This window comes from Cervus canadensis, chromosome 31 (genome assembly GCF_019320065.1).
Source record: "Cervus canadensis isolate Bull #8, Minnesota chromosome 31, ASM1932006v1, whole genome shotgun sequence".
In the NCBI taxonomy this organism is placed as follows: domain Eukaryota; kingdom Metazoa; phylum Chordata; class Mammalia; order Artiodactyla; family Cervidae; genus Cervus; species Cervus canadensis.
Window position 1 is genome coordinate 13,586,476 of NC_057416.1, and position 14,623 is coordinate 13,601,098.

The window sequence follows — 14,623 nt, forward strand, 5'->3', positions numbered from 1 at the left end:
ATTGTTAGAAAGACAGACCGGAAGGGGTGGAGCCAGTCCTACTTGAGCCTTGGGTCCTTGCCAGCTCCATTTCTAGTCCACAGAATCCTTTCAATGAACCCCCAGCTTCATAAGGGGGTGGGAGTGAGAAGGATCTTTACACCAACAGCCACCAGTTAGACTACTAGTTGCCAAGTCACAAAAAGTACCTCTTTCTTTTTTAAGACTTTTTTTTAATGTGAAGCATTTTTAAAGTCTTTTATTGATTTTGTTACAATACAGTTTCTGTTTTTTATGTTTTGGGTTTTTCCAGCCACAAGGCAGGTAGGATCCTAGCTCCCCAGGATTGAACCCACATCCCCTGCACTGGAAGGCACAGGCCACCAGGGAAGTCCTAGTATCTGTTTTCAAACCAGAACCTCGCTACTGGATTCCAGAAAGAAGTCTCCAGTCTCCCTTCTTAAAAAATTTTAACTAATGTTAATGATGCATCTGCCTTAACTGGGTCAGGTGGAACCAGAAGTGGCCCGATTCACCAAGGAAGATATTTACTAGAACTTTGCTTATCCAGGCAGGGAAGTTTGGTCTTGGTTTGACCCAAGCTCTTCCCTGACTGCAAGAGGCTGACTTCAAACGTCCAGTTACTGGGAGTCTGTTCAATGAAGAGATCCAAGGATTGAAGCAATCTGCAAATAAGAATTCATTACAGAGACAATTTATCTTCTTGAAAACAGTGACTAATTTTGAACACCAAATGCTGTTATTATGCAAAATATGTGCAGCACTCTGACCTCATGCTGTAAAAGAACTAAATGTACATATCACAGAGAATGTATATTTCAAGTCAATATATGCAGCCTGTAACTGAAGTTTAATTTTAAATCTGGTTATAGAAGTATAGCCAACACAATCTACAGAGTTCACTCAACCTTATCAGTTAATTGAAGTAGCCGCTTGATCAAGAACACACCATTTACCAATAAAGTAAATGTATTTTACTTAAAAGAAGGAAGCAGCACAGTCAACAAAACCTTTAAAGAGCCTGATAGGAAAAAATAAATAAATAAAGAGCCTGATAGGGATGTCATTTCTAGGAAGATGATGAACCAAGACTGATCTGCCTGGTGAAAACAACTAAAATGCCAAGTGATTTCATAGTGGAGACCCTTTCACCTCTTCAAAACACATGAAGTGAAAGTCGCTCAGTCACGTCCAACTCTTTGCGACCTCATGGACTATACAGTCCATGGAATTCTCCAGGTCAGAATGCTGGAGTGGATAGCCGTTCCCCTCTCCAGGGGATCTTCCCAACCCAGGGATTGAATCCAGGTCTCCCGCATTGCAGGCAGATTCTTTATCAGCTGAGCCACCAGGGAAGCCCAGAAAACACATAAGCAATATGACAAATCCCTATTAGTAACTGTGGTTTGGGGCCAGTTCTTCCAGATTTGAGTCAAAATCTCTGCATGAGTATAAGAGGAGGTGAGGCAGGCACGAGTTATTATCCAATAAACCCTCGCATCTCTGAGATTCACCACAGAGGGTGTTGGGCTAAAGTCACCCGGCTTCTTTCCTCCTGGGCCCTGACTGCAGATCTGGTCTTGCATAATCTCCATACAAGACGTTTTACCTCATAGAAAGCAACCTCTTTACTACAGAAGTTGCACTTTTTAAACTAGGAGATGAAAAATAAATAAATAAACTAGGAGATGTCGGGAGCAAATCTTACGTCAGGAAACCCAGCACTCTCTAACAGGGAAAACATGCCTGGGTTCCCATTTCAGAATAATGTTGTTGAACACGGTTGTAGTGGGGCTTGTCTGAGTGAGCAGGGGCCTGTTTTAGGCCCTACGTGACAGCACTTGAAATCTCCGGGATTCTGTGTTTGTACACAGAATCAGTTCTAACAACTTATCCAGCTTTATCTCCACAAAGTTTACCCTAAGGCAGAAAGACCGAGAAGTTTTGTTTGTTTGTTTAATGATAAGCTGCCAAGGGCTAAGTAAAATGGACCTTTGCTTTGAGAGGCAACGATGACTATGGAAAAGGGAGCCGTGGGTGATGGGGAGGGCTGTTCGGTGAGGTCTGCACTGAGGTTGAGCGCTGGACTTGCCCCGTTCTTTGTCCACCTGTGAGGTCTGCGCTGGATACCACTTTAAAACACAAACAGGATTTCATCTGTTTATACCCACAAATGGGAAAAACGGCCTCAGTTCTTCAAAGAGCTGTCTCCCTCTAGTGGCCAAAGTTTTTTTCTTTAAAAGCTTCAAGCCTCCAAAGGAGCCTGGATCTGCTAAGAATATAAAACATCTATATTTTTTTGTGGGGAGTGTGTAAATAATCCTTGAATTTGGAAACATCACTATGGTATATAATAAGTTCTCTTACTAGAAATCCTGGAATAATAATGCCAATTTCAAAGGGTTATTGTGAGGAAATATCTTGTTGCTATTCAGTTGTTCAGTCGTGTCCGACTCTTTGTGACCCCATGGACTGCAGCACGCCATGTGTCCCTGTCCTTCACCATGTCCTGGAGTTTGCTTAAACTCATGTCCACTGAGTCTGTGATGGCATCCAACCATGTCACCCTCTGTCGAAATATCTGAGGATCAGCAAATGAGATCAACAAAGGAGCCCCGCTTTGGTTTGGCAACTGGAGGCTGGTGAGGCTCTCTCACTGGCCAGGCGCTGGCTTTGACTCAGGAGCTCAGAAGCCCAAGAGCAAACAGCCATATGTCATGAACCTTCATGAGCACTTCCAAACAGTTGAAACCAAGAACCTTCAAATGATGAGGCAAGACTATGAACGTCAAAGTCAGCTGTGGGGACTGCTCCTGACAAGCCAGGATGCCCTGTGATAGGCAGAACAGGTCGGTAGCGCTAGCGGTAAAGAATCCGCCTGCCAACGCAGAAGATGCAGGAGACTCAGGTTCGATCCCTGGATTAGGAAGATCCCCTGGAGGAGGAAATGGCAACCCACTCCAGTATTCTTGCCCGGGAAATCCCATGGACAGAGGAGCCTGGTGGGCTACAGTCCATGGGGTTGCAAAGAGTCAGACACGACTGACCCGACTTAGCACTCGCCAGCACACAGCCGGGAGCCCAGTCCTTCCTGCCCAGGAGAAAAAAGGGAGCAAACAGTGGGTGTTCCAGACAGCTCCCACCCGGCTCAAGGCTGCACTTCCTTTCAGCTTCTGCTGCTCCAGCTGGACGGCAGCCACCACAGGCCCACAGGTTCACACGCACTCCCGGAGGGAAGGTGTGAGTACACGCGCCCCCACCACTGCCAGGCTTTGGGAAACCAGGCTCGAGCTGCCGAGGCTGCCGCGCCATGGTTATGGCTCACAGGGGGCGCCAGGCGGTGCCGCGGCAAAGCCACATCACTGTTTTGTTTCCACTTTCTTAGCTCTGTCTGCAAAAACTGGGGGCCCTGGGCCTACAAAGTGTGATATTGATTTTCATGAAACCCCGAAGACCCCCAAATCACTAGCCTGTTTTGACTAATGGTTTCTTAGGGGTGATGCTGTTCTATGCTTAGTTGCTCAGTCATGTCCGACTCTTTTGCGACCCTGTGGACTATAGTCCGCCAGGTCCTCTGTCCATGGGATTCTCCAGTCAAGAATACTGGAGTGGGTTGCCATGCCCTCCTCCACGGGATCTTCCCAACCCAGGGATGGAACCCAGGTCTCCCGCATTGCAGATGCATTGTTTGCTGCCTGAGGCACCAGTGAGGCCCATCTTAAGAGTGATATGTTTCCTTAGTGATTTACAACACCTTTCATTCTCAGAGCTGGTCCTGCACCTGCCCCCACCCCTAGTATACATGAGGCTGCTGCGGGGTCTCCCTCATGATTTTTATGGGGAGCTGCTGCCATTCACTTTGGAGGGCTTTACCGTCAAAATTCTCACTCTGCCTGAACCATCAGTAAATACCCTTTTCGGGCTTCATTCCAGGCTTAAAAAACAGTGTGGGTAATTTTCTTCCTGAGTTTGATTCAGCAGTATCTTGTTTCTATGGAAACCCAGGCTGCTTCAGAAGCCCAATTCTAACTTCCTATTGCCCAGCCCCACGTTTCACCTGCGATTTTAAAGTTGATTTTCACCTTCCCCGTGTATTAACCTTTGACTTTCAGAAGTTGAAGTACCTCTGTGGAATGCATACGATCCAAGTGCAGAGAACTCAGAGACAGCGGAGTCCAAAGGAGCCATTTTACACTGTGCGGTCTTCAGAAACCGAGGCCCGCTCAATCGTGAAGACAAACATGGCGGATTCTCCGAGAAGACGGAGCGCAGCTGTGGCCGAGATGGCTGGTCGATCGCAGTGTGCCGGGATTGATTGGTAATGTCTGCCACAGGCATGGGCGAGGCCGTGGAAGTGCACGCTCCCCCTGAATTAAACACCGTCTACTTCAGAGCAAAGCAGCATATTCAGGCTGCCAGTCACCCAGGCTCCTAGAAGCTCAGATCCAGAGGTTCAGGGGTCAAGCAGGAAGGTTGCTGGAGTCACTTCTCATCCACCCAGGGCACAAACAGCCTTCTTGAGTCCAGTTCCTTGGAGTTGGGGCACTAACACCCCATTCTTTTCATCTGGGTCAAGCACTTTGATATAAACCTTAAGCGTTTGCCCCGTCCTGCATAGAGCAGGGGCAGGGAGTATCTGATTTGCCCTTCCCGGAATTGGAGACTCCAGGACTCAGTGGAGGAGGTTGTCGTTGTTGGTGTAGGAGGAAAGCTGGCCTGAGCCGGCTTAGGTGAAGCCCCAGACTATCCTTGCGGGGAGCTGCGGGGTGTGGGGGGTGTGGCAGTGAACACCTCAGTGCACCCCGGGAGGGGCAGGATGCAACCGGGTCCAGCGTGGACCATCCAAGCAGGCCTCTCCCACCCGCTCTCTGAGAGTCTCATCACTCTGGCGTTGTTTCCAGACTCTCCCACAGGCTCCCCTGGAGAACTAACCTGCTGCCTCAGCACCCAAGCCTGTAACTCCCCATGAGCAAGGCTGCCTACTTGCCTGCACTCAGTAAGTTGGGTGGGGCTGGCTGTTTGCTCACTTTCATCTTAATTCTCTGCCCCAAATTGAATGCTGTCAGTCTTGGCTTGACTGCAGCTAGCAACAGAAAACCAGTTACTTTCTTTAACTCACTATTCAATATTAATGGACTCTGGAGAATGGAATAGCAACTTAATCCAGTATTCTTGCCTGGAGAACTCCGTGGACAGAGGAGCCTGGTGGGCCCCAGTCCATAGGGTCATGAAGGACTAGACAAGGATAAAAGCAGAGACTCCTTAACATTTGACAGATTATAACTCCATGTGAAACAAATAAAAAAAGCATTTAAATTAAATTCATTTAGTAGGTTTATAATTATTGTCTAAATAAACAGACATTTCCTAATGAAGAGGGCACATTTTACATATATTTCTAATATCGAATCAATGAATGCCAAAGTAAAGGTCACTTGGTCACTACTTTTGGGAGGACTTTTTTAAAGTGTTGTATTATGGTCATTGACGGGAGGGACATTTAACCATAGACCTCTTGAACCTGAAAAACATTCATAATCTTTGGCCCAACTGTCTTCTCTCTAGGAATTCAATCTAAGGAAATAATTAGAAACAGAAAAGATTTATGTTTAGATATGTTCACATTAGTGTGGTCTATTACAGCAAAAATATTGGTTAGAAAATTACATTTTATCAATAGAATTGAATACTGAGAAACCATTAACTATTATTTTTCAAAACTTAATGTTTTGGGAATATACAATATAATGTTTATTGCCAGGAGCCGGCACACAAGATCCCACCCATGACAAGGTCATGAGGAGAAAACCTGACAGGCAAGGCGGATCAGGTTTTCAGGGATTCCGAAAAGCTGCCCCCCGGCGCTCACCTTAAACATGATATCTGTCTTTCTGATGCCTGCTTCAATAGACTACTCCCTAATTTCTGTGACACAGGCAGAAGGCCTTCCCCGATCTCTTTCCAAATAAGAATCAATTTAGAACTTTAATCAATAAGTTTCCTGGGTGGTGGTATTTTGTGAGATTACCCAAGGTGAAAGGAGTGTTTTCATTTAAACTCCTCTGCTGGTATTTTAGTTTGTTTGGCAAATGCGTTTATGCCCTTGGTACTAATATGCATGATTGCTTATAATATCCTAATCATAAAATAATGTAAAGAACCTGATCATATAAAGGCCCTAATAGACATAGAGCCCTTCGGGGAGTGAGGAAGCCCTATTAGAAAACACAAGAAAAATTATTCTAAAAGTGGCTATTGGGTTAACATTTGCTTGCTGTGTTTTTGCTCTTAATGTGCTAAGGTTGTGTTATAGAAACCATTGTTAATATAGTTATAGATCTAGAAAAATAAGAGCTTAGCCCTAGTGTGGTGACAATGAAACAGTTGTTAATTATTAGCCAGGAGTGCTAGGCAGGGGCTGCCTCACCGAAGTCGCAGAGTCAGTGTGGGGTAAACTTCTTAGATAAACGCAACTGACAACTTCTGCAGAAGGATTAATTTTTGTGTTAACAAGGTCATACTTCTACTCTGTACTGTTGCCCTATGAGACTGCTACCTTTCAATTAAGGTCACCATAGAAACAGAAAATAGGTTTACATTTACCTGACCTGCATAAAATGTCAATAGGCCCCAAGGCCAGAAGATAATGTACAAGACCCTCATAAACAAAGAAGTATGCAGAAAACACCCTGGTTTCGTGAAGGACAAGCTGATGTAATGTTAAACTATCTTCCCCTTAGAAATGTACTAACTTAGGGTATAAAAGCTACGGTAAAAAATAAAGCATTGCTAGACCCTGCCAGACTCTGCTGCACCCCCCGTCTGGTCTCTCTCTCTCTCTGTCTCTTTCTCTCTTTCTCTCTCTCTTCCTCGCAGACTTGGCCCTATCAAGGCTGGTCTCACGTGTCTTCTCTCGCCGACACTGTTCATCCCGAGGGTACCCCCCGGATCCTGCCGAGGCTGGACCCCAGCAGTTTATATAAATGAATAGGATGTAAAACTTTATAATAAAATGTCATGTGTAAGATACAGAATAAGTTTATTTTATATACTATATTTAATAATACATATCTTGTGTTTTATTGTTGTTTAGTCACTAAGTTTTGTCCTGTAGCCCACCAGGCTCCTCTGTCCATGGGATTTCCCAGGCAAGAATACTAGAGTGCGTTGCCATTTCCTTCTCCAGAGGATCTTCCTGACCCAGGGATCAAACCCACATCTTCTGCACTAGCAGGCAGATTCTTTATCACTGAGCCTCCTGGGAAGCCCTACATTATGCATACATACATATATATCACATAGAAAAAAAGCTGTAAAGAAAAATACACTAAAATGCTAAAAATAGTTTTCTCCAGGTGGTGGGACTATGAGTGGTTTTTATTTTCTTAATATTGCTTTTTTGTGGATTCAGGTTTCTCACATAAGCCTGAAGATTTGCCAGGAATAAAAGAATATGCTGGCCAGGCTGACACAAGTTGGATGTAGACACGTGTGACAATGATACATCCAATTCTAAAATTATAAATTAACATTACTTTCAGTTTCTTAAGATAAATATTTAGTGGCAGTAAAAAAAAAAAAAATAGTCACGATGAGAGATGAGAGATTTGGCAAGTACAGAAATGTAAAAGTATCAAGAAAAGAATCATGGAGAATTCTACCAGTCAGAGAGAAGGGTCATCATCAGTATCCTGAGCTTGACCGAGCTGTGGCTCTGATCTGTGCCCTGGAGTCCTGTGTGTGCGGGCAAATGCCTTAGGAGGTGTCACAGAGGAGCGTGGGGACCAACCAGGTCCTCAGTCCAGTGGGGTGCTGAAACAGAACCCCCTCCCCCACTTGGGCCCATCCATTTGTACCTTAGACTATACATTCCCCTTGAAGAAAGGCTCCATGGAAAATTACAGAAATAACATTTGAATGCCTCCATATTAAACCTCTTCCCTGAAGCTAAATGTTTAGATTGCGTCCAGTTTTCTCTAATGTGATGGAAGGTTACATGAACAGCTTTGTATTGTAATCTTTGCCTATATTTCTGCCTCCATAATTGAAATTTCCAAGAAAAGAGTAATGATCATTTTCAGAGCTCTTGATGTTACCAGGTTGCCCCAAACAAGGTCAACCTGTTTATATTCCCATCCATCTGCCCATCCTGCCACACCCTTAGCTGAGCATATTTGTTTTTAATTGTTAATTTGACAGATTTTAAATATTTGCCCATTTAAAATACTGGGTTTCTTCCCCCTTGGATACCTCTTCCAAGGAGTCTTCCAGCAGCAAAATCTGCTGCCCATGCCCTGTGAAGAGGACATGGGCGCCCCTCCCTAGAGTGACCGGCACTATCCTAGGAGGCTTGGGCTTGGACGTTTTCTCATGGTCCCAGGCCAGCCCCATGACTCCACCTCACAGCAAGCCCAGTTTGTGGAATAAGACTCCTCCCCCCGAGAAATGGCAGATGCCAAGGTCTGAAGTCCCTCTTCTTCCCAAACCCCTTCTACACCCACAGAATCTCAGAAGCAGATGTTGCCCTCGACAGACTCGGCCTTCAGGCCTCTGGTTACATAGATAAGGGCTCTGAGCCCCGGTGGGGAAAACAAGGGTACAGTCAATGGAACAGCCAGCAAGAGACCTGGGGGTCTCTGCCCCGTATTCTTCCCACCACCAGCCTCCAACTGTCCTTCTATCTGCTGACACTCTGGGAAGGGTGTGTCTTTGTCCTACAGACGTAAGAACAACACGGAAGGGTTTCCCACCAGAGGGCGAAGGGAAGCTAAAATCTAGCGCAAGTACAGGGGTAGAACTTAACAGCAGAAAGAAAACAAATTCAGAGACGCTTCCTGAACTGGCAGGTTCTTAGGATCCTAGCGGTCAGCCTTCGAATAGCCACTAGGTGGAGCTCTATTTTCAAAATAAAGCCTTAAGCCCTCGGCTCTGAGCTGGCTTTCCATTCAAACGGCCTTAGCCTGACAATGTCAATGGCTTATTGCAAGGATTTGCTCAACACGCGCATTGGATCCCATCCAGATTTTGTGCCAGTCTACAGTCTGTAAGGCGACCACGAGCTGAACTTTTTCCATTTTGGTCCCTAGATTATTGCCTTAAAATTAAATACAATGGAGATACACATATACATTTAAAAGAGACAAGGGAGTTTCAAAACATGTGTTTATCTCAACAAAGATAATTTAAAACATATATTTAAAATATATTCTCTCTATATATATATATATTTAATACGTATTATGTAAGTATAATGTAAAATGCACTTATATATTTATTTTGTGTATAATGTATATTTCCTTATTGTGTTTTATGTATAATCACAGTTTACTCCCTAAGTCATGTCTCTTTTGAGACCCCTTGGACTGTAGCCTGTCAGGTTCCTCTGTCCATGGGATTCTCCAGGCAAGAATACTGGAGTGGGTTGCCATTTCCAACTCCAGGGGATCTTCCCAGGGACCTAACCCTCATCTCCTGCATTGGCAGGCATGTTCTTTACCACAGAGCCACCTGGGAAACCCATATATTGTATATATTAAAGCCTCTTTCTGCTGTTGAGTGATAAATACATAATTTGTAACTTCAGTCATATATAAAACACCTGTTAAATGTATTCTATATTACATGTAATATGTTAAACATGTATTTTATATAATAAAACATTTTCAAATGTATATTTAAAGTTTTCTATGGCTCAGTGATAAATACAGATTTTCTAACTCCTGTGGTTCTGTTTTCTCCATAATAATCACCAAAACCCCTGGGAAAGCAAAGTAGCCTTTTAATTAACTCATTCAAGGTTTTTAAAATCTATGTTTCTCCAGCCCATATATGTTCAGAAATAGTTGAAAATAGAAAAGAAAAGGGGGGAGATTCATTTAAAGAGAAATAGGCATTTGCTGTTGGTTCTCCCTTAATCAGGAAAAAGAAAGCATAGAGGAAAATGAAAGTCTGCTGTAGCTATGAGAAGAGAGGTTTTCAATAGTCTCAACAAAATATTAATATATTCATATATTTCTTCTAATTTCCTTTCGTGCCAGTTCCTAACATACAGCTGATTGAGAAAAAGTATATATTTAATAATTATTTATGCTGCTTTGAGGAAAATCGTGTCAGTGTCTCACATAAAATAATGTTATAATATTAATATAGTGTTGCTTTTAAATAAGATCTGCTTGGCAACCCTTAAATGTAGCTTTTCTCAATTGCCCAGGGAAAAACAAAATTTATACCACCACCAAAACTAGGATTGACAGATCATCTAATGAAAAGTGTAGACAAACTCCATGAATGGCATGGCAGGCAGAAGTGGGTGGAGGGAACACCTACCTACAACAGTCTTCACCTCAAGCATGTCCAGGATTCAGTTCAGGAAACTGACAGCACATAAAAGACGTTGGAAGATATGTTGTATTAATATATCCCTGCAGTCTGCTCTCTCCTTCTGGGACCCAGGATCTGAACACTGCAACGACCAGAGAATTACACGGGAGTTCTTTGTGATTCCACTCCCATCCCAGTCCCCTTTTAATCTATATTCATTCAGAGATAGGAAGAACTTTAAAAAACAAAAAGCTTGTCAGAGAAAATAAAATATCATACATTAATGCATATATATGTAATCTTGATAAATGGTATAGATGATATTATTTGCAAAGCAGAAACAGAGACACACACACAGAGAACAAATGCATGGATACCAAGGGGGAATTAGGGGTGGGATGAACTGGGAGGTTGGGATTGACATATATACACTACTATGTATGAAATAGATAACCAATATGAACCTACTATATAGCACAGGGAACTCTACTCAATGCTCTGTGGTGACCTAAATAGGAAGGAAATCCAAAAATGAGGGGATGTATGTAAATGTATAGCTGATTCACTCTGCTGGACAGCAGAAGCTAACACAACATTGTAAAGCAACTATACTACAATAAAAATTAATATTAATTTTAAAAATCCTGTGCAGAAATTAGAAGGGACTGGAAGTAGCTCATCACATTTCAGGAAGAATAGGCCCCACAAGTAAAGTGCTCCAAGTGACAGAAGAGTAGGAAATACACTGTATAACAATATATCAGAAACCTAAGTTTTCCATGCATTTCTTGGACACAGAATACCACATCAGAGAACCAATTAGTTAAGGTAGGAGAAGTTGGCAGTCTGGTAAAACAGAGCTTCTATGGGTGAAATTCTGCCAGAAACTGAAAACAGGAACTCGTATTGTCCACCTATCCTCTGGCTATTGGTCTGAGAATGAGATTCCACACAAGTGGACATGACCACAGGCAATCAGCTGACCCTACCTCTTTACAAATACTAGTTCTATATAGATGTCACTTCATTTAAGATGAAGCAATAAGGGGGGATGTGAAATGCTCCATTACATTTAAAAGAAAAGTTATACAATGAAAAATGTATATTACTAGTAAATTCTACCTAAATCCTGAATGTCTACAAAAGCTGGGAAAGGTGAGTGAAAATTTTGACAGGGAGTGAAGATACTCTATGTGATTTGTTTTACATAAGTGCTATGAAGAAAATGAATAGGGCAATGGCTTAGAAATTAGCAGGCAGAACTACTTAGACGAAATAGCCAGGGAATCTCTAAAGAGCTACAGTTCCCTGACTCTTCTGTAAGTGGAACTGAGGTTCCAAAAGGACAGGATATTAATATGTGGATCCAATTGTATTTAACTAGGTGCAGAACTGACCCAAATGGAATAAATAACAAGACACAACTGAAACCCATAACCAATAAAGAAATGGAAATTAAAGGCAATTTATTTCTTAACACAGCCTTACCTGGTATATAGATGTTTTAAGAAGATAGATTAGGCATCTTATCCTTCATCTTATAATTAAAACAGGGTAACATTTAGTGGGGTTTCCCAGGTAGTTCAGCAGTAAAGAATTTGCCTGCCAGTGCAGGAGATGTGGGTTCAATCCCTGCGTCTTGAAGATTCCCTGGAGGAGGAAATGGGGGTCTCAGAGTCAGATACGACCTAGCGACTAAGCACAACATTTGGTGAATATTTACAAAACGGTTAGTGTAGCATTCAAGTTAAATTGATACTTACTCTGTATCTTGTCATCATAGAGCCGCCATGATTTTCTAAAGAAAGATTTATGTTTTTATGCTATATACACCTTGAGTTACAGTAATATATACTGAATATTCATTGCACTTTCCTCTTTGAGTTGGCTGCTAAGAAGCTCAGAACCATCTTTGTGAACTAAAGTTCACATCAAAGAATCCCCATTTTCCACACCTAAATGTCCATTCATTTGCCTGATCAATATTTCTGCTGATGGCCATCTGCCCTCACTCTGGCAGATTAAATACCAGTCTTAGGTCTGATATAATTGTCCCTTAGTGTTCACAGGGGACTGTTTCCATGACCCCGTTGGGTACCAAAATCCCAAGTTCAATGTGACATCTCCCAAGCGAGAGGTGTAACATCACAGAGCTGTTGTCCCCGCAGTACCAAGAACTGTGCTAAGCACACAATGGGAGCACTGTTTGATGAATGAATGAAGGAGGCAGCTAAGGGCTCTGGGGATTTTGCCACCATCATCACCTTTCTAACACCCACCGGGGTTGCAGGACAACGCATATTGCTTTCCGGATGCCTTACAGGGGCATCAACAACGGGCAAATGTTTTCAAGAATCTCACCCCTCGTCCAACAAGTCTTTCAGTGAGATGAAATAAATATTTCTTTGTGAATCTCTACTTTTGGGTGCCATCCAGTTCTCAATCAAGCCCAGACCAAAGCTTTGACTCTTGGGATGTGTCAGAGCGGGAAGGAGCCCTTGTTGCTTACATGGCTTCCCATACAGGTTTCCACAAGAATCTGCACGCATGCCTGGTAGACAATTACCTTTTAGAGCATGCTGTTCCTCCAGCTCCATGTCTCAGTGGCTGCCGTAAAGCACGGCTGTCGTAAAGCACGGCTGTCGTAAAGCACGGCGGTGGTAAGGGCCGGGGGAGTCTCCTCCTGTCCCTTGTGCGTTAGTTCAATTCCCCAGACAGACCTTCCCTGAACACTGAATGTGCACGAGGTCTTGCAGCCCAGAAATGAACATCCTGAGGGGTTGCTTAGGCTTGTAACTCCACCGGACGCTCCACCAAGCACTTTCCCTGAAATCTTCTCATTTGGTCCTCACAAGCAACCCTCGTTATTAGCCCATTTCCCAGATGAGGAAACTAAGGCTTAGGAACATCGCAGTTACTAATGAAGGAGTCCGGACATGAACACAAGTCTGCAGACACTGAAATTTGTTCTCTTAACTTTTAGAGAAAATTCCAGGTGAGGTGACAAGAATTATAGGTGCCTGGGTTGTGAGCTCTCTGGAAGAATCTTCATGTCCTTGTGAACGTCTTGCACATCTGACTGGCTGGCAAAAAAAAAAAAAAAAAAATGTATTTGGCTTCTGCATGTTTTGTTGTAAGCATGCAGCATACCATCTATATTTAGCATCGATGAATGTTTGTGTCCCGCGAATCTAAATATAATGTATTTTGTTTCTAAATTACAAACAACTGACTTACAAGGGGAATTTTGGTCTTCAGCCTGTTTATTAAATCGGGCACTTTCTGAACTTCTGTAAGAGAAGGAAAGGAATGAGCATTTAATAAATGCTGATTATACATTTGGAGAAGGCAATGGCACCCCACTCCAGTACTCTTGCCTGGAAAATCCCATGGACGGAGGAGCCTGGTAGGCTGCAGCCCATGGGGTCGCTAAGAGTCAGACATGACTGAGCGACTTCACTTTCACTTCTCACTTTCCTGCATTGGAGAAGGAAATGGCAACCCACTCCAGTGTTCTTGCCTGGAGAATCCCAGGGACAGAGGAGCCTGGTGGGCTGCCGTCTACGGGGTCACACAGAGTCGGACACGACTGAAGCGACTTAGCAGCAGCAGCAGCATTATACGTTACACACTTTACAGAATGAATCCATCCAGTCCAGTAGCCCAAGGAGACAGGCTCTTCCCTCGGTTTCTAGGTGAGGACATGGAAGCTTAGGCACAGGAGTTGCAGAATCAAAATCCAGATCAGGTTCCAGTGCCAAAGCCAGTCTGTTTCCATGGCTCCTCTGAGTTGGCTGGCATCTCCCTGCGCTGAGCTTCTGGGGTGGGCTGGAAGGCAGCCACAGCTCTCCCAGACGCTCCCCCAGGGAGGAGGAGTCACGTGGTCAGGGTGCCCAGCACAGAGTATCAGCTGTCTGTGCTCAGCGGGGCTGCTCTACTCAGAATCAGAGGGAACCGCAGCTTGAAAAGCTCCTGTTGAAGATTGTCAATGTGATGGGGACCCCCCCCCACAAGGTCAGTGATGAAGAATGTCTCCTGTAACACAACATTGTAAAGTAACTATAGTCCAATAAAAATTAAATTAACATCAAAGTCACTCCTGCTCCAATCTCCAATCAGGCTCCTCTGAGGCCTCTTCTCAATGAAGCCTCAACTTTGTCTTATAAAGACTTGAACAAAATACTAACCTAGTTTTTCACAGCTCAGGGCTGCATCCCTAGCTGACCCTAAGCCCTCCCGCCCTTAAAATGCCAGCCTGAGAAAACTCAAGGCTAGCAAAAGAATTGGCCGTTCCAGCCAATAG

At 43.7% G+C, this 14,623-nt stretch overlaps 1 long non-coding RNA gene across 1 annotated transcript; it reads right to left on the reverse strand.

The window, feature by feature from the left end:
- Positions 1-272: 272 nt before the first annotated feature.
- LOC122432506 lies at positions 273-12,926 on the reverse strand. Its single transcript, XR_006266848.1, has 4 exons — positions 12,887-12,926; positions 11,809-11,970; positions 10,327-10,462; positions 273-665 (listed from the first exon to the last, which is right to left on the reverse strand). It is a non-coding gene; the product is annotated as an uncharacterized LOC122432506 (long non-coding RNA).
- Between the last annotated feature and the right edge of the window lie 1,697 nt (positions 12,927-14,623).